This window comes from Schistocerca nitens, chromosome 8 (assembly GCF_023898315.1).
Source record: "Schistocerca nitens isolate TAMUIC-IGC-003100 chromosome 8, iqSchNite1.1, whole genome shotgun sequence".
NCBI classification, from domain to species: domain Eukaryota; kingdom Metazoa; phylum Arthropoda; class Insecta; order Orthoptera; family Acrididae; genus Schistocerca; species Schistocerca nitens.
Genome location: NC_064621.1, coordinates 458,494,739 through 458,518,096, shown reverse-complemented (window position 1 = coordinate 458,518,096; position 23,358 = coordinate 458,494,739). Strand labels below are relative to the sequence as shown.

General features: G+C 42.0%; 1 protein-coding gene across 1 annotated transcript in view; it reads left to right on the top strand.

The window, feature by feature from the left end:
* LOC126199614 (lachesin-like) overlaps positions 1 to 23,358 on the top strand; it is a gene marked incomplete at its 5' end in the record, with an annotated part of 448,647 nt that overhangs the window by 255,613 nt on the left and 169,676 nt on the right. The window lies entirely within an intron of this gene.

Genomic DNA, 23,358 nt, shown 5'->3' with positions numbered 1-23,358 from the left:
ACCACTGGAGGCGGGCTGCACGATGTTGGGGCGTGAGCGGAAGACGGCCTAACGGTGTGCGGGACCGTAGCCCAGCTTCATGGAGACGGTTGCGAATGGTCCTCGCCGATACCCCAGGAGCAACAGTGTCCCTAATTTGCTGGGAAGTGGCGGTGCGGTCCCCTACGGCACTGCGTAGGATCCTACGGTCTTGGCGTGCATCCGTGCGTCGCTGCGGTCCGGTCCCAGGTCGACGGGCATGTGCACCTTCCGCCGACCACTGGCGACAACATCGATGTACTGTGGAGACCTCACGCCCCACGTGTTGAGCAATTCGGCGGTACGTCCACCCGGCCTCCCGCATGCCCACTATACGCCCTCGCTCAAAGTCCGTCAACTGCACATACGGTTCACGTCCACGCTGTCGCGGCATGCTACCAGTGTTAAAGACTGCGATGGAGCTCCGTATGCCACGGCAAACTGGCTGACACTGACGGCGGCGGTGCACAAATGCTGCGCAGCTAGCGCCATTCGACGGCCAACACCGCGGTTCCTGGTGTGTCCGCTGTGCCGTGCGTGTGATCATTGCTTGTACAGCCCTCTCGCAGTGTCCGGAGCAAGTATGGTGGGTCTGACACACCGGTGTCAATGTGTTCTTTTTTCCATTTCCAGGAGTGTATAAACAGTTACGGAAACATATAGCATTTTAATCACCACTACCTTCTGTAAATGAAGATGTGGCAATACATTCCAAATGGATTCCATAAATATGTACATCGTGAAACACTTACAAATATTTTAATTAACTTTTAATTGATGGAGCTGGAAGTTGTATAACAAACGCCTGTCACACTAACGTTCCTTCCATCTTCACTGTACACATTTGATAATGGCAGTAGACGGAAGTTCGTAATAAACAAATAATCTTGTAGAGACAGGGCTCATTATAATTTTAAAGACACCACATTAAGTTGCTGATGATATTGGTGACTCACAGCATTAGTGCTCTTGAGCTCCGTGCTGCAGCGTACTGCGTAGATGGCTTCTGAGCTATTAAGCGTCTTCCTCATAACCATTCAAAGAACATTCACACATGTGATACCTCCTAATATCTTGTCGGACTCCCTTTAGCCCGACGTAGCGAAGCACCTCGACGTGGCATGGACTCAACAAATCGTTGGAAGTCCCTTGTAGAAGTGCTGAGTCATTCTGCCCCCATAACCATCCATAATTGCAAATGTGTTGCCGGTGCAGGATTTTGTGCTAGAACAGGCCTCTCGATTACGTCCTACAAACGTTCGATGGCGTTCATGTTGGGCGATCTGGGTGGCCAAATCATGCGCTCGAACTGTCTAGAATATTTTTCAAACTAATCGCAAACAATAATGGCTCTGTGACATGTCTCATTGATATCTTCAAAAATTCCGTCGTTGTTTGCGAACATGATATCCATGAATGGTCGCTAAAGGTTTCCGATCCGGCCGGAGTGGCCGCGCGGTTCTAGGCGCTACATTCTGGAGCCGAGTGACCGCTACAGTATCAGGTTCGAATCCTGCCTCGGGCATGGACGTGTGTGATGTCCTCAGGTTAGTTAGGTTCAATTAGTTCTAAGTTATAGGCGACTGATGACCTCAGAAGCTAAGTCCCATAGTGCTCAGAGCCATTTTGAAAATAAACGTTTACGTCTTACTTGTGCCGTTCGTACTTCGAATGTACTATCCAACCTAAAAGCATACTACTCGTAGCAGCTATAATTAATAGAGGGCAAGTGAAGTACATGCTGATGTAATTTTGTTCAGTTCACTGTCCTCGGTCATCAATAGAAAACTGTGCTTTTATTACAGTCCCCCCAACCTCCCCTAACAACCTTATAGCCAAATTGAATTTCCATGAAGGATGACACATAAAGAAATTTTATATACTGCAGGTGTTCAGTACAGTAGGAAAACACAAGATGGAGTTTGTATGTGTTGTGGGGTATAACTACTGCCAAATTTCAAGAGTCCCTTCCACCTCCAGCTGAATCAGTGGCTCTAATTTGTCTTCACACCAAGTCCATCTGAGCTTGGTTTATAGATACAGTTACGTCGTATATTGCTGCTTCCACATTACATATGAGTTCATCAACCGTAGCTGAAGTGAGTAGTGACATGCCAGTATCTCGACAAACAGAGCAACACGTTTTCTATGAGTGAGAAATCTGGAGGATATTCTCACCAGAGCGACAGTTGCACACCCTTTGTATAGAGGAAAGTCGGGAGAGCACGATCAACATATGGTGTTACATTATCTGGTTGCAAGATAACGTGAAGGAGACCTTCGATATAGGACAACGCCCTAACACGTCAGAGACGTAACGAATTCCGTCCAAAATACCTGCTATACGAGTCAGAGAAGATCATATTACGTACTGAATAGCAATGTGTACCATGTTGCCAGACCCAGAGGAGTAGGCAGCCTGTCGATGTTCGTGCTACAGGGAGCCTCCACAGATGCGTACACCCGTTGCACACACAACTTGACTCTTGCGGGAAGACCACTTGGTGGTGGTTGTGTTCCAGATTTTGTCTCACTGTTTCTGTGGAAATTTGGCTTGCTGCAGTGTAGTCCATTTTCTGACACATGGTATGTGATGTGATTGTACAATCCTACGACGTCGAGCAACAACATGTCCGTCTCTTCAGTTGCTAACAAGGGAACCTCCCCATCGCACCCCCCTCAGATTTAGTTATAAGTTGGCACAGTGGATAGGCCTTGAAAAATTGAACACAGATCAATCGAGAAAACGGGAAGAAGTTGTGTGTAACTATGAAAAAATAAGCAAAATATACAAACTGAGTAGTCCATGCGCAAGATAGGCCACAACAAGGAAAGAGCAAGCTCAGGCGTGCCGTGGTCCCGTCGTTAGCGTAAGCAGCTCCGGAACGGGAGGTCTTTGGTTCAAGCCTACCCTCGGGTGAAGAGTTTAACTTTTTATTTTCAGTTTATGTGACAAACGCTTATGTTTTCATCACTTTTTTGGGAGTGATTATCACATCCACAAGAAAACCTAAATCGGGCAAGGTAGAAGATTCTTTTTACCCATTCGCCAAGTGTACTAGTTACGTGGGTCGACAACATATTCCTGTCATGTGACGCACATGCCGTCACCAGTGTCGTATAGAATATATCACACGTGATTTCCTGTGGAGGAATCGGTTGACCTATGACCTTGCGATCAAATGTTTTCGGTTCCCATTGGAGAGGCACGTCCTTTCGTCAACTAATCGCACGGTTTTGCGGTGCGGTCGCAAAACACAGACACTAAACTTATTACAGTGAACAGAGACGTCAATGAACGAACAGACGGATCATAACTTTGCGAAAATAAAGAAAAACTTTTCACCCGAGGGAAGACTTGAACCAAGGACCTCTCAATCTACAGCTGCTCACGCTAACCACGGGACCATGGCGCTCCTGAGTTCACAAGATCCTTGATGTTGCCTATCTTGTACATGGACTATTCAGTTTGTCTATTTTGCTTATTTTTTCATAGCTCCACACAACTTCTTCCTGTTTTCTCGATTGATCTCTGTTTAGTTTTTCAAGGCCTATCCACTGTGCCAAGTTACAACTAAATCTGAGGGGGGTGCGATGGGGAGATTCCCTTGTAAGAGCTAGGAATCGTTGAGATAATACTTCGCGTTGAGTGTCAATCCTGAAGGAAAAGATTTCATCTTACCACGTCAGCTGTGCGATGCTGACCAACGCGAGCAACAGCATCGCTTTATCAGCCATCACATCCAAGTCCAAGATTGTTTCCTCGGACCAGTAAAGGTTGTAGCATTATGCTTAATACGTAATCAGTGGCGAGAAGTTCCAGTAGCATGTGGTACCTTTCTCGTGAGACAAACCGCAATAATTACAATCTGTTAATGTGATTGGCTGATACTTTCAGAGGCTGTGAGCCCAAAATGCCAACTTTTCTTCAGTAACGTTTTATTAACGGTGCACTAAAATTACTTCACATTCTAAATAGCAAACGATCACCTACTTATTTCGATAGTCAGAATTAACTAAAAACAAAATCTAAATGAAAAGACAGACGAAACTCTTCACGTGTCTTCACAATACCGTTTAGACCAGACTCCCAAGCGGAGGAGCGACGCTGGCTGGTCAGACCGGAAGGGGGACTCTTCGTGGACAGATGTGTTGTTAGACGCGGGCAGTTCTATTCCCATTTTACGTAAGCGTAGTGAGGTATTAATCAGATCGGAACCAGCAGCCATGGCAGACAGGCGTGTCGGCTAATGCGATTGGTCTAATCTTAATTTTAGGAACAATGAATGTGGAACAGTTTAAACGTCTGTAACATGTAATCAGTTACAGGTGTTTCAAGATAAAGTTTGTGTATGTATTAATGATGTGTTACTTGGTAAAATTCAGTGAATAATGTTTGTAACTCACAGATTCTCGTGTTCTTCTAAAACAGATACGAGAGGCATCGCTAAAAGTAGTGAACGAATCATTCAATAACATAGCGTCAGTTTCTCGCTGGCAGCTCTTTATAGCCGAAAGACGTAGGACCCACGAATACTTGCTGCTGTCTGCGGAGGGGACACCTTCAGAAGACTGCATATTGATCACATCGTTAGAACTCCATGTATTTCAGTGAGAGCGGTGACAGCAACTAGGCAGCTCCCGTGTAATGCGTTCCCTGAACAAATGAAATCATTGACGCGTCGTTTGTGGTAACACAGAGGCTGTTGGTATTATATTAGTAATAATGTTATTACGCTGTAACGACCCCGTTGCTGTCGAGTTTGGAAAGGTGTTGAATTTTCTCTTTGATTTTTTTTTTTTTAAGAGAGCATAATACGATCACCTCACATAGGGCCAACATAAGACCTGATTTCTGAATCAGATACCCATGCTTAATCTTCTCTTACATACGCAGAATGTAGCTTGCGTTACTGCTACGCAGTTGCACTGAAACGCTACTCAGTAGCATCCAAAAGCAGGATGTGCACTTCACGCCACGTTAGCATTCGTTGCATGTCGCTTTCGTGATGTTTGTGTTTTAATGATAAACAGTGTAGTTGCAAGTGTTTCCAGTGGACTATTTTATCCACGTCAAAGTGTATATTACTGCAAGTTCTGCGGCAGATAGTTCTTCTGTGGTAGTGTAAATTCTGCGAAAAGCCTCAGTTTACTACTAATTCTGTCCGTTGCGTCATCAACATATAACATGCACCTTGGGCCGTTTATACTACCCCGCTATACAACAAATATTACCTCGAATACATGTGAGTCTCCATTGACGATAAAGAGCAGCGTACATCCTGTTAGCAGTTTATTATTCTCATCTCAGACCTGTTAGATGTCATGTAGGAACGCATTTTCATTGAAAGATGTAGTCTGATCTCTGCTTGTAACACTGAAACTATCATACGCGAGAAGCGTTAGTTGAGTATCACGTCATACCTTTCTAAACTCATGGCAATTTATCTTGAAAAATGTTTTTAGAAGTAATCAATTATATTCATATTCGCATTATTTTGTGGCATTCTGCTGAAACTAAACTGTGACTCATAGAGAACGATAATTTCATAAACCAGTTCTACTTCCTTTTGTTAGAGATGAATGTGACATGTGCAGGTTTTCAATTACGGGGAACGTGTATCTGGTCAAGGGATTTGCTCTTTGGTTTTCCGAGTAAATTATACATATACTTTAACGTGGACTCTACTGGGTCCTAGGATGTTTTTTTTTTCATTTTTTATTTTGTCCATTTATACATTTATTTTTTGATTAAGGTTATTTTTAACACCGTTAATATTGATAACTAATCACTGTTCGTAGCAGCGATACGGCTATTGAATGAAAGTAACATCCTGATTTTCCGTCGCATCGTTTGGTAACATACGATTATACTACTATTTCGGTTCATGTCTCATTCACAATTCTTTGGCTACTGATGTTTGTACAACTGATAGCCATAATACTCGATCAAAATTAGGTACGCAAGGTTTCACACATTGGTCTTCTGGAAGACGAGAGTCTTCCTATGTCTGCCAATCGGCGGAAGTGCTGCATGGCAAAATGTTTTTCAACTGTAATGTGATGGACAAGTAATGACAATTTCACCTGTTAGTCTATTCCTCACAAATTCCTTATCATCCTTTCACAATCATCGACGCTCAAGTAGCCGAAGAGGCATCAAATAAAATAATATTTGCATCATGGGCTAAACGTCCAGGTGGTGTCTCCCGGACAATAAAGCCAAAAGCACATTTAATTTTTTGATGATTCCTTTAAGAGAATTCGTGGCATTCCCAGAACCACTACATCCATCGTAATGCCAATATCAGATGGGAAAATTGACTGATATGAGGATCAGCAAGTAATGAAAGACGGCGTAAAAGAAATTTTAGTATAGGGTACGAAAACCATTATGTAAAGATACACGTCACAATTTATGCACAATGGCAGGAAAATTGGAAGGCTGAGGACTTCATCACATTCAGGGTATACTTAAGAAGACGCTAAATGATGGCGTTTTCAGTCTACGTCTTTTCCGTCCCGGCTGAGTCTCGCTAATTAATCCAGAGAAGACGTTTGGCGCCACCTGATATAGATGAAGAAATCGTCTAAATACTCTGAACTAACGCGAATGTTTCTGTTTTGGTACATCATGTCTTCAGACATCCAAAACTGCCTTCAATTATTGAATTAAAGAATCTCCAGTAGGAAATCTTTTTCAAGTTTTTGATCCAGGATACAAAAACGAAAAATTAAATTAAATTAATGCATTATCAGTAAGATGTAACATAATTTTTTGTTATATTGCATATCAACCCGGCGTAAGCAAAATGTTTGTCTCGAAAAACGCAGTAGGGATGCCACGAGGTAAAGTTTTGCAAAACAAATATTTTATCTACAATGACGGTATATTATCAACAGGTACGTAGAGAAGTCTTCGAAACATGTAAATATGGAACAGTTTCAAGAGGAAAGAAGAAACCGCGAATCTTTTAAGATATATGGACAGGGATCCTACAGAATCGGGAGATGAGTTTTATCTTTGACCAGGATTATCTCTGCCGATCACGTGTAAATATTTACCACGCTCGCATTTCATGGTATTTATATCGCTCAGAGACGTTCTAGCCATCAGTGTGCAAAAGTCAGCGAAACCAGGAGCTCATTTGAAGGTGTCCAGCCAGCTCTGGACGAAGCGTCAGCATCGTATAGGTTTCATGGACCATCACCATACAACCCGAAAGATTCACTAGCAACTAAATCAAACGGAAAGTGGAAGCCTTCACTGTACGATCAAACGTGTAAAACTTGCACTACAGGAGTTATTTTGTGCGTTCCTCTATGACATAATGGTACAGGAAGGGAGGGGGGAAAGCGAGTACCAGGGGACCCAGCAGAGTGTAGGGTAAGACGAAGAATGTTCATGAAGAAAAGGGGTTCATCTGTACCCAAATGCTTCAGAGACATTATTAAAGGTGTTAAGAAACTCGCTGTTTTATGAATCCCTCCGTCCATTGTTCTTTTTGTGGTGAACATAATTCTACATTTCAATTCCTCTTAAAAAGGCCATAATGCCATCTTCTTCTATTTTATGCAGAAGATAGGATTATTATCAAGGCTTGTAACACGGAGCATTACTTTGATTAGCTAACGACCAAAACTATATTTACAGGTCGCGTTTTCGCTTCCTGTTTCGGTATGTTCTTTGGTATCGATCTGAATCCATTCGACTGCCTCGGCGGTATAACACGCTACTATTCAATAGATATGATTTTATACGTACTAGCTGCTTCGAAATTATTTATGTTAGTTTTTGTACTAGTTGGATGTAATCTAGTTCCTGTTACGAGTTTTAAATGGAGAATGTGACCTTATATTTCGTAGTGGGAGCTGCTATTTAATAAATCTGAAGTGAAAGTACGGACTTACTGGACGCTTATAGTGTCTAATTATAGCTACGAACAAATGGTTGGAACAGTCCAAATAGTTTCGCAGTACGAGGGTAAGCCAATTATTAACCGCAAAGTAGTTATAAAATTTTATTCTAATCAAATAGGCTTCATCATGCTCTCATAAAAGAAGGTTCTAGTTTGAGCTGCGAGCCAGGAATGCACCGCTTCTTTCACTGCTTCGTTCGAGGCAAATCGACGGCACTTAATGCCTGATTGAGTGGACTAAACAAGTGATAGTCAGAAGGGGTGAGATCGGGACTACAGTATATGGAGGATGATCCAGTACTTCAAATTTGAGTTTCTGGAGTGTTTCAGCAGTGTGAACGGTCATTGTTGTGCTACAATACACCTTTTGACAGCAAGCCTCGGCGTTTCTGTCGAATTGCAGGCTTTAGCCTGGCAGTAAGCATCCCACTGTAACGTGCACTGTTTATTGTTGTGCCCCTCTCCCCATGATGTTCCATGTGCGTCCCAAAAACCCTTAAGCATCTGTTTTCCAGCGGACGGTTGGGTCTTGAAGTTTTTCTAGCATGGCGAATTTGGATGTTTCCATTCCATAATCTACCGTTTAGTCTCCGGCTCGTAATGATGGTCATCAGTAATGATCCTGTCTAAGACGTTGTCCCATTCGTTACCATAGCGATCCAAACGTTTTTTGCAGATGTCCAAGCGCGTTTGTTAATGCAACTGTGTGAGTTGTTTTGGGACTCATCTTGCACAAACTTTATGAAACCCAAGCCTTTTGTGGATGATTTTGTAGGCAGAACCGTGACTAATTTGCAGACGATGTGCCACTTCGTCAATTGTTAATCGTCTGTCTAAGAGAATCATTTCACGTGAACGCTCAATGGCTTCTTCATTTGTGGCGGTAAACGGTCGTCCGGTTCCTTCATCCTGCGTAATACTTGTGCGACCATTTCTGGATTTTTCAATCCATTCGCAGACATTCTGTTGTGGCTAAACTCTGTTCCCGTACTGTACCGAAAGTCTTTGATGAATTTCGGTCCCTGATACGCCTTCCGACCACAAAAAACGGATCTCTCAACGTTACTCTTCTTTGGTGCAAATAGACAGCGGAGCAGCCATGATTAACAGTACGACAGCGATAACGAAACGAACCTAGTAGCTTGAAAATTGGAGAGATATAACAACAAATATACAAAGCATGCGTCATCAACATGAAGCGACAGTACTATCAAAATAAATAAAACTATAACTAAATTGCGGATAATAATTGACTTTCCCTCGTATATGCGCTTTCGCTACGCAGAAACGTAGCTGTAGTCCACAGCGCTTTTGCCAGAAGTTATCATGTTCACTGCAGTTTACGTGTAAGCCTAGTGATACCGTGATCATCGCGTAATGCTGTAGTGGAAGCTCTGCTCGTAATTATGTTTGCGTTGGTAGCACTCTCTGGGCACGTTGATAACATTGTCAATGATTCAGGCGCTTCGATGGCAGCATCGCCGCCGTGTTGCGTAGCCGATGAGTGCGCCGTGAGGAAGGGTGTGTGTACCGACGCCTGCGCTCGTTTGTATAGCTGTGTACGTGCCAGCTCCTAGTAGCAAAGTTACCAGTGCACAGTACTCGGCGATCGGGACGGCTGCTGCGGGGAACGTGAATGGGTTGCTGTTTTCTGATGGTAGGAAGTAACAGTGTTCTCTTTTTTTTCATCTGGATCTCCTGTGGACCATGTAAATTATTAATAATGATTTAGCTTCTAACTAGTAAACCCAAATTCTTTGAAGAATCGAGATCCCATTCACAAAATAGCTTCAATGTCTGATTTATTTCCAAATCATTTAATGTTTTAAATACCGGTGAATGACTTTCAGCTTGAAATCGAGAAAAAGTATAGGAAAAGATTGAAATTATGGTTAAAGTTTGTTGGAAGTTGCTGTTTCATACTGAAACACTGGGTGAAGATAGTCTGGGTTATTCGCGCTCAGTTTTAAGGCAAAGCTAGTCTTTCAAGCACAGCAATGTTTGTGGGGTCTTATCTCATGCACTAATGATTTAATTTTGCAGGTACGTTCAGTAATATATGAAGATATTGTCTGTGAAGTATGTTGCAAATAGAATTATTAATGGAGAAATGATGAATGAATACGTGATGTCTGATGCTGAAGATCTACCGTGCACTGTTTCAAGCAAAATTTAGTTCTTCACGCAGCTAAATGTGAATGACATGATCCTTCCTGAATTGTGAGCCGTAATACGATGTAATTTTGTAGGTACATTCAGTGATATACGAAAGTATGTGGATACAGTCTGGAAGATGTGTTGCGAATAGAGTCGATAGTAAAAAGGCAGTCAATTAAAACATGGTTCCTGATGGTGAAGACTGAGTACATGAACAGCGAAAATGTAGTACGTGAGAAACTTTGTCCACTTTATCATTTGTGGTGTGTGTCAGCGAGAAGAAGTTTCGTAAGGGTTTTAATTATATGTAACATTTGTTCGAAGTCTCTGCGTGCTCCCTTTCTCGTATACTGGATGAATAGAGTCCAGGTATTTGCGAGCCTTCAGTTGAATATTGTGAAGACAAACTGTAGTACATGTCTTGCTGTGATAAAACTTTTACATTGAGTCAATAATTACACTAAATACTGAAAATCAAATTTTTGTTGCCCCTGGAAGTCTTCAGATAGGCAACATTTAAATGGTGTCCTATTCCGGAAAAGCAATTTTCTAATATAGATTTTCTCTAATATTTTTTGCGTTTCATGAGAGTCATGTTGTTTTAGGAACTTCTGAACACTTTGTTCCATTTTTTTCCCTCCTCTGCAGATGGAAATCTATTACCCTCTGTCTAAATGTCTCCCTCCAGAATCACATGTTCTTCAATCTTCATCTCTCTCACATCAGTTCTGATTTCTTGGAGCCACTTCAACTTAACAGAAGTTTCCGCTCTACAGACTGCCAGCCATGCCAAGCAAATGGCCATTTTCTCGTCATTTCATTAAGTTGCTCAGTTTCCTTGTACATATCTTCACTAATGCTGGTCGTGTACTCACTGTTGTGTTTTATTGGCTTTAATTTCTATTTTAGGATTTTCCTCTCTTGCTTTTCCATGTTTTCTATTTTTCCTGACATAGTCAAATCCCGGCAGCCGATTGCGAATAAATATTATAGTTTTCTTAATGTTAGGTAGTGCTGTAATTCTACTTGCGAGGCGAGAGATCTCGTATTGTACACATCTTTAGTCAACTAAAACGCTGTTTCCATTTTCGTTGTACCGGTTTATTAGCTTTATTAGCCCATCTTCTGTATTATCTCACCAAGGCATTGAAGTTTACTGACTCTTATATTTTCCTTTACCTTTGTGAATGAAATAAAAAATGGTTCAAATGGCTCTGAGCACTATGGGACTCAACTGCTGAGGTCATAAGTCCCCTAGAACTTAGAACTACTTAAACCTAAGCAACCTAAGGAAAACACACACATCCATTCCCGAGGCAGGATTCGAACCTGCGACCGTAGCGGTTGCGTGGTTCCAGACTGTAGCGCCAGAACCGCTCGGCCACCAGCGGCCGGCGTGAATGAAATAAGGAGAATTTATATTTAGGAGTATAAAAGGCTACGTCATACTGACTTACTCATCATTGCCAAGAACAAACTGCTAAGGACAGAAGATTGAAACTTGCATATCTTGTGGATCTTGTACTTTAGGTGTTTAGGAAGGGATTGTTCGAAATTGCACTCCGTAAGGGGAGGAACTGGGGAAGAAAAGCGTTTTGAAAACATGTCGTTCTTAAGGCAATTTAGAAGTTAGAACTAGGAGAAGTGGTATTTGGCTCCTCAGTCAGAAATTAGAAAAAAAAGCTTGTTTCAGCCTTATTGGAGATTCAGCCAGTAGGGAGATAAAACAGCACGTGAACGTGTTTTGAAAATAAATCATTGTTAATATGACTTTCCTAATGGAGTGAAATAGGGAACGAAAATGTTTAAGAAAATATTTAGTTATAAAATTTAAAAAAATTTAAAGGTAAATCTATGAAAACTGATGTGGTTCAAATGGCTCTGAGCACTATGGGACTTAACGTCTGTGGTCATCAGTCCCCAAGAACTTAGAACTACTTAAACCTAACTAACCAAAGGACATCACACGCATCCATGCCCGAGGCAGGATTCGAACCTGCGGTCGTAGCGGTTACGCGGTTCCAGACTGAAGCACCGACCAAAACTGGTATTTAACTTCCCTGTTAGAGAGAAAGAAGTGTAAGTTATGAGATGAAAGTTCCTACGAAAATACTAACACAAGAACGGAAATGGTATGATTAACATAAATGTTGGTATCTAGCCACCAGAATCGCATTTTGGGCAGCGCGGGGTAGCCGCACGGTCTGGGGCGCCTTACCACGGTCCGCGCAGCTCCCCCCGTCGGACGTTCATGCCCTCTGGCATGGGTGTGGGTGTGTTGCCCTTAGCGTAAGTTAGTTTAAGTTAGATTAAGTATTCTGTAAGATTAGGGACTGATGACCTCAGCAGTTATGCCCCATAAGTTGTTACCACATATTTCCAAATTTTTCCGTATTTTGGTCGGAAGTACATTCTGGATAGACCATGCTTCTACGACCTTAATGAAAGCGAAAAATTTAGGAGCTGATGCAATTTGTGAAGGACATAAAAATTCGATTACAGAAAAAATCTCTGCAGACCATATGGTCTATGTGAGTGAAATATTTGGCGCTAACATGGACTTACATATTTGCAAAATAATCTGTTTTTGCGCAACAGTTTGAAGACATGTCTTTCCTGCAATTCTTCTAAAAAAATTGAGTGCTTCGATTGCATAGAAACATGTGTCAAGTTCATAGTGCTGTGAAATGTGGGGAAAAACCGCAAATTGGCATTTAGGAAAAGAATAACAACACTAAAAAATGCAACAGGAGCGTAATATGTAGGAAATCGTCCACGCAACCTGCCGCTGAAGATGCCTTGCAGAAAATAAAAGCGAAACGCGTATGACACTAAAATTGTGTTTCATTCAGTTGCTGCCAGACGGTCCATAAAGTAAAAATTATCAATATACTGTGCAGTGAGGGAGTATATAGAGGGTTTATACAAGGGCGATATACTTGAGGACAATATTATGGAAATGGAAGAGGATGTAGATGAAGATGAAATGGGAGATACGATACTGCGGGAAGAGTTTGACAGAGCACTGAAAGACCTGAGTCGAAACAAGGCCCCGGGAGTAGACAACATTCCATTAGAACTACTGATGGCCTTGGGAGAGCCAGTCATGACAAAACTCTACCATCTAGTGAGCAAGATGTATGAGACAGGCGAAATACCCACAGACTTCAAGAAGAATATAATAATTCCAATACCAAAGAAAGCAGGTGTTGACAGATGTGAAAATTACCGAACTATCAGTTTAATAAGTCACAGCTGCAAAATACTAACGCGAATTCTTTACAGACGAATGGAAAAACTGGTAGAAGCGGACCTCGGTGAAGATCAGTTTGGATTCCGTAGAAATGTTGGAACACGTGAGGCAATACTAACCTTACGACTTATCTTAGAAGAAAGATTAAGAAAAGGCAAACCTACGTTTCTAGCATCTGTAGACTTGGAGAAAGCTTTTGACAACGTTAACTGGAATACTCTCTTTCAAATTCTGAAGGTGGCAGGGGTAAAATACAGGGAGCGAAAGGCTATTTACAATTTGTACAGAAACCAGATGGCAGTGATAAGAGTCGAGGGACATGAAAGGGAAGCAGTGGTTGGGAAAGGAGTGAGACAGGGTTGTAGCCTCTCCCCGATGTTATTCAATCTGTATATTGAGCAAGCAGTAAAGGAAACAAAAGAAAAATTCGGAGTAGGTATTAAAATTCATGGAGAAGAAGTAAAAACTTTGAGGTTCGCCGATGACATTGTAATTCTGTCAGAGACAGCAAAGGACTTGGAAGAGCAGTTGAACGGAATGGACAGTGTCTTGAAAGGAGGATATAAGATGAACATCAACAAAAACAAAACGAGGATAATGGAATGTAGTCTAATTAAATCGGGTGACGCTGAGGGGATTAGATTAGGAAGTGAGACACTTAAAGTAGTAAAAGAGTTTTGCTATTTAGGGAGTAAAATAACTGATGATGGTCGAAGTAGAGAGGATATAATATGTAGACTGACAATGGCAAGGAAATCGTTTTTGAAGAAGAAAAATTTGTTAACATCGAGTATAGATTTAAGTGTCAGGAAGTCGTTTCTGAAAGTATTTGTATGGAGTGTAGCCATGTATGGAAGTGAAACATGGACGATAACCAGTTTGGACAAGAAGAGAATAGAAGCTTTCGAAATGTGGTGCTACAGAAGAATGCTGAAGATAAGGTGGGTAGATCACGTAACTAATGAGGAGGTATTGAATAGGATTGGGGAGAAGAGAAGTTTGTGGCACAACTTGACTAGAAGAAGGGATCGGTTGGTAGGACATGTTTTGAGGCATCAGGGGATCACAAATTTAGCATTGGAGGGCAGCGTGGAGGGTAAAAATCGTAGAGGGAGACCAAGAGATCAATACACTAAGCAGATTCAGAAGGATGTAGGTTGCAGTAGGTACTGGGAGATGAAGAAGCTTGCACAGGATAGAGTAGCATGGAGAGCTGCATCAAACCAGTCTCAGGACTGAAGACGACAACAACAACAACTGTGCAGTGCTATATCCATCAAATTGATCTGGGGTAGGCCTTACCTAAGGACTCTGTAGAGTTAGTTTCTTTTACGATTTTAGCAGGATTTGAACATAACAACGAAGATGCCTCTTCATTTTAACTGTTCTTTAGTATTTCAAAGACCGATCCGTCCAATGATTGTAGACGACCGATCGTGCGAGTAGTAAATGATAGGATGATTATATAATATAATCATGAGCAATTTGAATTGCATCTGATTCTTGGCGTTGGTGCTACGTCACCCAATACAAGTAGAGTTTGTGTCAGGTCCCTTTTTGCATTCGTTCTGTTGCGATTAATTATTGACATCTGGGGTATGAAGTCGCCTTCTGCGTTCATTGCGTATTCATTGGTCGTTGCGAGACCCCTTCCTACGCGTTTGGTTGCGCCCACTTTGTGTCTACCTTTTCGGACAGTTACTTAATAGGGTTTGTGGACTGTCGATAATGTGGTTTCATCCACTTTATACATCTGCTCAAAAATAAACTTAATTTCATAAAGTACTTCGTCGTATTTATAAAAATTCATTAACACTAAGGGTCATCGTTATTATGCTGGAACTCACGAGGACAACGTGGCATGACCTTTCGTATAGCATTTTTTCCCAGATATTTGTTTACTTTACTGAAGCGATGCTTTAGATGATATTTTTCAGCAATTTAGTAGGAAAGTTTCCTAAATTCAGTAATAGATACCACGACGAAACTTGACTCTAAATTAATTATCCGTTATGAAAATTCATCTTTCATCTCTGCTGTCACATAATTAGCTCTTCCTAGTTTTGATGTTTTATTCAAACTCTCCAAATGACGATGCAGTGTGGGCTTTGGTGTATTATATCTTCTTCATGTTTCATTAAATCCAGTTGAACCATTCCGATGTTTCAGTAGAGCTTCGCCCATATCGTCCGGTTTCCACTTCATGTACGCCCACTTCGCTATGTTGATCAGCTGAATCAAACAATTTTTAGTTGGTATGTAATTTCCATTAACCATAAACGCACCAGTATGATTAACGAATTGTCCACAGGTACGACTTAGGTCCTGACGCCCCTACCGTTTCAACCGAAATTTACAGGCGTAACTTCAATTTCTCCACCGTTTGATTATCCTTAAATAAATGACAGAGCATTACGAAAATAGACATGACGCAAAACAATTATACCATCATCATATTCTCCTCTGACATTGCTTACAATTGAGCGACAGAATGTAATAAAAACAGTCAAACAGACTTACTTATTAATTATTTCCCTGTCAAGGCAGCCAGCGATCCTCTCACTTGTTTTTGCTTAGTCGTACGATTGATCAGTTCTACACCACTTATTGTTTGTTGCATTATACAACTTGGGATCAGATATTAATGGACTGCGACTTAGGCAGTAGTATGACTACTGCAACTTTACGATGCATGATATCCACATTGAAAACGTGCAAAATAGAAAATAAACCATTCAGTGTACGAACATATTACGTTCCTCAGTGAGCTCTTTCGAATGTAACTACGTGTAACATAAATACAGGGCATTAAAAACAACGAAAAAGACATACCTCCATGGAAATCAACAGCTGTCATCTCTAGCACTTTACGTCAAAAATAGTTACCCTGTTGATTAACTAACTTAGCAGACAGTTTGAATTTCGCCTTCATCAAATTCCACGATTGTCAATTTATTCGCGGTAGAAAATTTCGTGCGCGCCATTTCGCTACCGGCATAATGGGGTCAAACAATCGACAGTAACTACCACAAAAACTATACATTATTGAAGCAAGAGAGTCTTTTGTCTTATTTCAAGTAGCTCTTCCACAGGTGAGAAAATTCATTACATGACATATTTACACATCATCTCTTAGGTGTCTACATCTAACAACTACTGGAGCCTCACAAGTTCACACTTCGCTAACCATACATGACAGCATGTCTCACTTTCTTATACCTGAGGAAGCTGTCATTTAGAAATGAATGACGGAACTGTGGTTTCGGTCTCCATAGATAATATGGAGATTCATGACGAAGAAAATAACATTGGAAGCTAAAGTGAGACATTTACACTTTTACACCTTTACACTGAAGCACTACGTAAGCCAAAGCAGTCTGAAACACGACAGTTGCTCTATACTCAGCGCGTGCGTCGTCATTTTTCGACCCCTGAGGGAGAGGACGTAATTTTTGACATATTTGTGCCACAAAGGAACTTCTACAAAAATTAATGACTCAACTTCCGCGGAAGACCATTATGGCATTTTTCTGAACTTTCTTCAGAGTTTCACGCGAAGAAGAAAATCTCATTAATCACACAGCGAACGGTAACGGCTTCTTGCCACCGCGGCTTAGAAGCGCGCCTCGGTGCTGCCCTTCGGCTGTCTGTGGAGACGGCGACGAATCTGGGCTTGCCGCCGTGTCCGCTTCGCCCTAAGGATAGCCTATTTGACAGACGTTTAACGGTAGCGCGTGTATTTTCGATTTAATAGCGTATGAGCCAAAAAACAGATAAAATGTAAAGAAAGTTACTGACGTGACTTCCCTAACCTTCATTCTTTCGACATGCACTCTGACGCTATAAAAGAACGAAGTGGACGGAATTCAGTACATGCGATTTACCTATACAGACAAACAAATGATTACAATTTCAGAAAAATTGGATAAATTATTCAAGAAAAAGACTGAGCAGGTCAATAACGCGTTGGTCCTTCCTTCGTGTTCCGATGTCTATTACAGTTGGGTATATGTGATAAAACTTCTTTTGCGGTTCTTCTTTGTTGCTTTTTTCTAATTTGGCAGTTATATTTCTTTATTTTCGTTGATTATGTCTCATATTTTGAAAATATTTAGTTGTCTCCAGACATCATTTTCAAAACTGTCCCTGTCTCGTGGCGTCTTTCACGGACTTCAGCAAATTCGTATCTAATCCCGCGTGTTACTAAGATATATTCGTCGCGGACGTCTCCGAGCCGTAGCGCAAGGTAGACAAGCCTTGATTCCTTATGATCTTGTTCCTGTTTCTTTTCTCGTTTATCTAGGTAATTTTCTTAGCGTTGTTAGATATAGGTTGTTAGATATAGGTTAGATGATATCAAGAGCAATGTCAAAATGGTTCAAATGGCTCTGAGCACTATGGGACTTAACATCTTAGGTCATCAGTCCCCTAGAACTTAGAACTAGTTAAACCTAACTAACCTAAGGACATCACACACATCCATGCCCGAGGCAGGATTCGAACCTGCGACCGTAGCAGTCGCGCGGTTCCGGACTGCGCGCCTAGAACCGCGAGACCACCGCGGCCGGCGAGCAATGTCACAACCGAGATACTGGAGGTGAGAGATATGTCAAGTAGGTCTATTATCTAGGATTACATTCGTTCAGATTGGATATTAACTTCGAAAAGTCGTTCTCAAAATGGTTCAAATGGCTCTGAGCACTATGGGACTTAACAGCTATGGTCATCAGTCCCCTAGAACTTAGAACTACTTAAACCTAACTAACCTAAGGACATCACACAACACCCAGCCATCACAAGGCAGAGAAAATCCCTGACCCCGCCGGGAATCGAACCCGGGAACCCGTGCGTGGGAAGCGAGAACGCTACCGCACGACCACGAGATGCAGGCAAAAGTCGTTCTCTTGGCCTTTGTCCAGTGATGCTGATGTTATACATCGAGCAAATAAATTGAAGATAATAGATCACTGATGGGCATCCTTAGCTTGCTGTGAACGACTATCTCGAAAATGGTGAAGTTGGTCGAATGTTCTTATGCAACAGTACTGAACATCTATAGAAAGAGATAGGACAGTGAAACCGTCACTGGGCACTAAATGATTGTACGTCGACGACTCTTCACAGAACGTGGGGTTCGGAGGCTTGTCTGCTGTGTGAAGTAGGATAAATGGTGATCTGTTGCGTCTCTGCCAAAAGAGAACAAGTGCTTCGGAGCACACCGCTCGTCCTACACTGCTGAGCTCCGCAGCAGACCACCCCTACGTGTTCACATGTTTACCCAAAGACATCGTCATTTACTTCTGCAGTGGCCACGGGACCATCGGGATTCGATCGGCTATCAATGGAAACGTGTCGGACCTTCGGGTGAATCACATTTTGTGCTGTACGCTGTCATCGAGGTGAACCGCGGCTTGAAACGTGCAGCGCGCTGCAGACGCAAGCTGGTGGGCGGAGTGTTATGGTAGGGGAGACCTTCTCCAGCGTTTGCATCGAACCTGTGGTAGTAATCGAAGACTCGGCGGCAGCTGAAACCACCCACATCCCTTCATGCTTCATGTCTCCCCGACAGTGATGTCGTCTCTCAGCAGCAGTTATAAAATAAAAATAATTTTAAAAAGTTAGTTCTCTCTATCTTGCGAATGTCACGTTGCACCATGGCATACAAATAGTATTCGAGCTCAGGTATTAAATGGAAGTTTACAAGAAAATACATTACTGTTTTGTTTGTAGATGGCCAGTTTATTATTCAGCAAGCGAAAAAAAAATGCTTCAAATGGCTCTGAGCACTATGGGACAACTTGTGAGGTCATCAGTCCCCTAGAACTTAGAACGACTTAAACCTAACTAACCTAAGGATATTACACATATCCATGCCCGAGGGAGGATTCGAACCTGCGACTGTAGCAGTCGTGCGGTTCCAGACGTAGGGCCTAGAACCGCTCGGCCACTTCGGCCGGCTCCTCCTCAAGAATGCAACATACAGTCTTCCTTATAAAAACGGTGAACATCTCACGAAATATTATAAAGGGAATGAGAGAAGTAGTATTTCAAGCAGATCTTAGTGGTAAATCTAGCTTTGACAGTAAGATAGAGGGATTCTAGATTACTTCACCGTATGTGCGATTTCAACAAGATAGCAAATGGTCAGCACTGATTAAAGATATGATTGCATAGCAATCTCGAGACACATGCTGGTACCACAGTCTCCATTTATATCTCAATGTTCACCAGCACTAAAATCATTGCTAGTTGCGAATGGTGTAGCAATGAAATATGGATTTATATGCACTTCTGTTATGGACACTAATGTTCAACTGAGCTCTCCCTTAACTTCTCCCTCTTCCGTAAATAACACAGGGAACATTTCGGATTTAGGAGGGAAGCCGGGGAATGAAGCAAATGTTTTGATGTCCCTAAAACGAGGACGCGCACGTATTACACTCGAGTGCTGATGGCCTCCGGCATTTTCCTGCTTACAAGCTATTCGTTAAATGAGGCACAGTGCTGTATTCCGCACATACCACGTACTATGTTCACGCCATCGGCAGTAGGTGGTTAGGGTCTTGTTATCTGTGTAACATACGATGCTACAAAGTTACGATAAAATATTGATGGATGCGATTTTATGGTCGCTTTGTCGGTTTGTGTCGATCGAATCGTGACAGTACGGCCGTGTGTTATGCTACGGATACATAACAAGTGACAATTATTAAAATAATAATTATTTTCAATGTACCACGTTTTTAAATCTGACAAATAACTGTAAAATAATTTATCCTAGCCTCATAACATTTACATCCCCATACAGCTAGCCCACAAAATTTGTGACAGAATTTTTAACAGCTCTGCAGATTCTTAAAAGATTTAAAACGCGAACGTGGGGCCCATGCTATAGATAATAGTAACGAGTTGTACTATTTACACATTAATTATGTTTTGAATGCGCCACAAGTTTTTTGTTTTATGTATTACAATTCACAAGTTTTTGGCACTACCTATATGTTGACAGTAATCTGTACGTGGCTAAGAGAAAATATCTTATACTTTTTAGTCAGATTTAAAAATGTTGTATATTAAAATATGATTTTAGTTGAAATACCTATTTTATGCTTTTTAGTGTAGTGTTTTTGGAATTCTTCAGTCTATTTAAAATATTTTGATGAGAATGTGGTAAATTTCAGGTTTATTTCAATTTATATTCACCTGAGGCAGGAAATAAATGTTGCTTCCTCCTACGTATATCTCGTGAAGATAAAAATGAGAGAGATTCGAGCTCATACCGAGCCTTACCACTAATCGTTCATCCTGCAAAACATTCGCGACTGGAACAGGATAAGGTGAAATTGCAGTAGTTCACAAAGTACCTTCAGTCCCACACCAGGCAAGAAAGCGAGTTAATAATGTATTGGCGTCAGATTCAAAGCTACGACAAATGTTTCAAGTATCTTGCTCACTGGGAAGTTACTTTACAATCAATTTCAACATTTGTGCCGAACATATAGACAGACAATAAAGAGGTAATAAAACATGGTAAAAGAGGAGACTAAGCTGATTAGTTGCTGCATGAAGTGTGCGTAATGTTTAAGGATTAAATTATACACATGATTCGACTTCCTAAATAATAGCTTTGGGATACCTAATTAACGGTCGGAAACTAATATTTAATTTTTCATTTAGGTAAAATGCTTACACCTTACTGCAACAACGTAAGGTCAAACTTAGAACATTAAATGCGACGACCGCCTGTCTGAATGTGTACATTATAAAATAATCCATTGATAATGCCTCTCGCCATTATACAACAACTGTTTCCTCCCGTTGTTTTGGACAGATGTGTAATAGCTCAATATTGTGGACACGGGATTCTATAGGTTATTTTGAAAAGGATCTTGCGATTTCACACCACCATAGCTTCTGCTCGTAAATTAATGAAGATAGAAGCCTGAGGTGAATTTTACCTCACAAATCCAGTCATGTTAATGTGAACAGCTGCCAAAATTTTGAATAACCAGCTTTTGCAGCGCGGACGTAGAGGTATAGAATCAATGGGGTTCTGTAACGTATCGACATGGATACGTGGCCATGACGACCCCAGTGCTGTAACTAGCTACGCTAGGTTTCTTGGGTAGGTTTTCAGAAACCATGGCCCGAACTTCCCGATCGACGTGGCTCTATAAATTCTCAATAGGGTTTAAATCAGGGGAGTTTGGTAGCCAGGGGCGTACGGCAAACTCGTCTTGCCGAGGAAAAACGAACTGCATGCATGAGTGGACATGATCCAAAAAGACAGATGCGTACTTGTGTTGATTCATTGTGATTACCGGAACGACTAAATCACATAGGGAATTCCACGAAAAGCTTTCCCTTCCGACGGTTGTTACAGGGTGCTTGCTTTCAGATGTTTCACGCCGTATACGCCGAGGGCCATCCGTCCGAAGGAGCATAAGACCTGATTTATGAGGAGAGGCTACCTGTCGCCAGTCAATGTACGTCCATTGACGGCATTGGCGTGCAAATTTCAGCCTTCGTCACCGATGAACAGCAATGAGCATGGGTTCTTGAAACAGGCGCCTGCGCAGCAACGTTCGCCGAACGGTAGTTGAGGAGACGTTGTTGGCAGTCTTTTGGTTCATATGGTCAGTCAGTTCCTCAACAGATGCCTGTCTATTCGCCTGTAGACATCTCTGCAGCCTTCGTTCACCGCTGTCATCAGTGAGGCTCGTGGTGCATCACAGTTGCCTCCTCTCTTGCTTTGGATAGCGACATTGTACCATGCAAGGTATACTTTATCCATGGCGATACGCAAACAATCTACATACTTAGCCCGCTTTGGAAATGTTTGCACACTTGGCCTGAAAACCAACGCACATGCTCACTGGATGTCAGATAAATCGCTCCGTTTCTCACTGCAATTTCCCGCCGCCACCCCTCCCACTCTTCCCCCCCCCCCCTCACCGCACCAACCCCTCTTACGCATCTGACATACCCTCCATGCTAATGCTGCAACCTTTCGTTGAAATGAAATGCCTTGTGGCTAGGGTCTCCCGTCGGATAGACCGTTCGCCTGGTGCAAGTCTTTCGAGTTGACGCCACTTCGGCAACTTGCGTGTCGATGGGGATGAAATGATGATGATAAGGACAACACAATGTCCAGTCCCTGAGCGGAGAAAATCTCCGTCCCAGCCGGGAACCTAACCCGGGCTGTTAGGCATGACATTCCATAGCGCTGACCACTCAGCTACCAGGGGCTGACTACCTTCCGTTTGTGAGTGGTTATTGCACGTTGACATCAGACATTGGCGTGGTTACATAACGCGCCTGGGACTTGTAAAACATTAACAGTTGTAAGTTCCCGTTCCATGTGGTAGCTTGCAGAAATCTCCATGTTTCAGCCAACTAACCCTTTCGCTCAGTTGTTCGCTCGTTATACATTTATGTCGAACTTAGATGGCGAAAACGCAGCAGGATGAAACATATTACGTTCCCTGTCTCCAAATGTGCAGTTCAGTTACATCTCTTTGGTGTGTTTTCGACACGACTTGAACACTGAGAATTGCAATGTTTTGTATTATATATAATTCTGAACGAGACAAAAGAATGAGAGAAACTCTGGAAACATGAAAAGCTAGATGCAATTGCTAATAGGAATTTCAAAAGATACACTGCACCAAAGAATTAAAAGATCGCACTTTGAAACGTTTTTCACTCTCCCCCACTGCGACACAGAAATTTAAAATGTAGATCAAAAGCTCCTTCAACCTTCCTCTGCAACAGTGCAAGCGCGTGGAGGCCTGTGACGCCGCCTTGGTTCTCGCCAACGCTTCAAACAGCAAGGTGTATATACGTGCGAGAAAAAAATGGCTAGAATTGAGAAATGCATGGGAAGTGTAAGGCTGGTTACTGATGTCACACCTGTAAGATATTTCACCAGAGTCTGCGTAATACTAACGTGGACGTGTCACACGATGGAAATATCATCACCTACCTCACCCTTTACCTACATCTCACTCC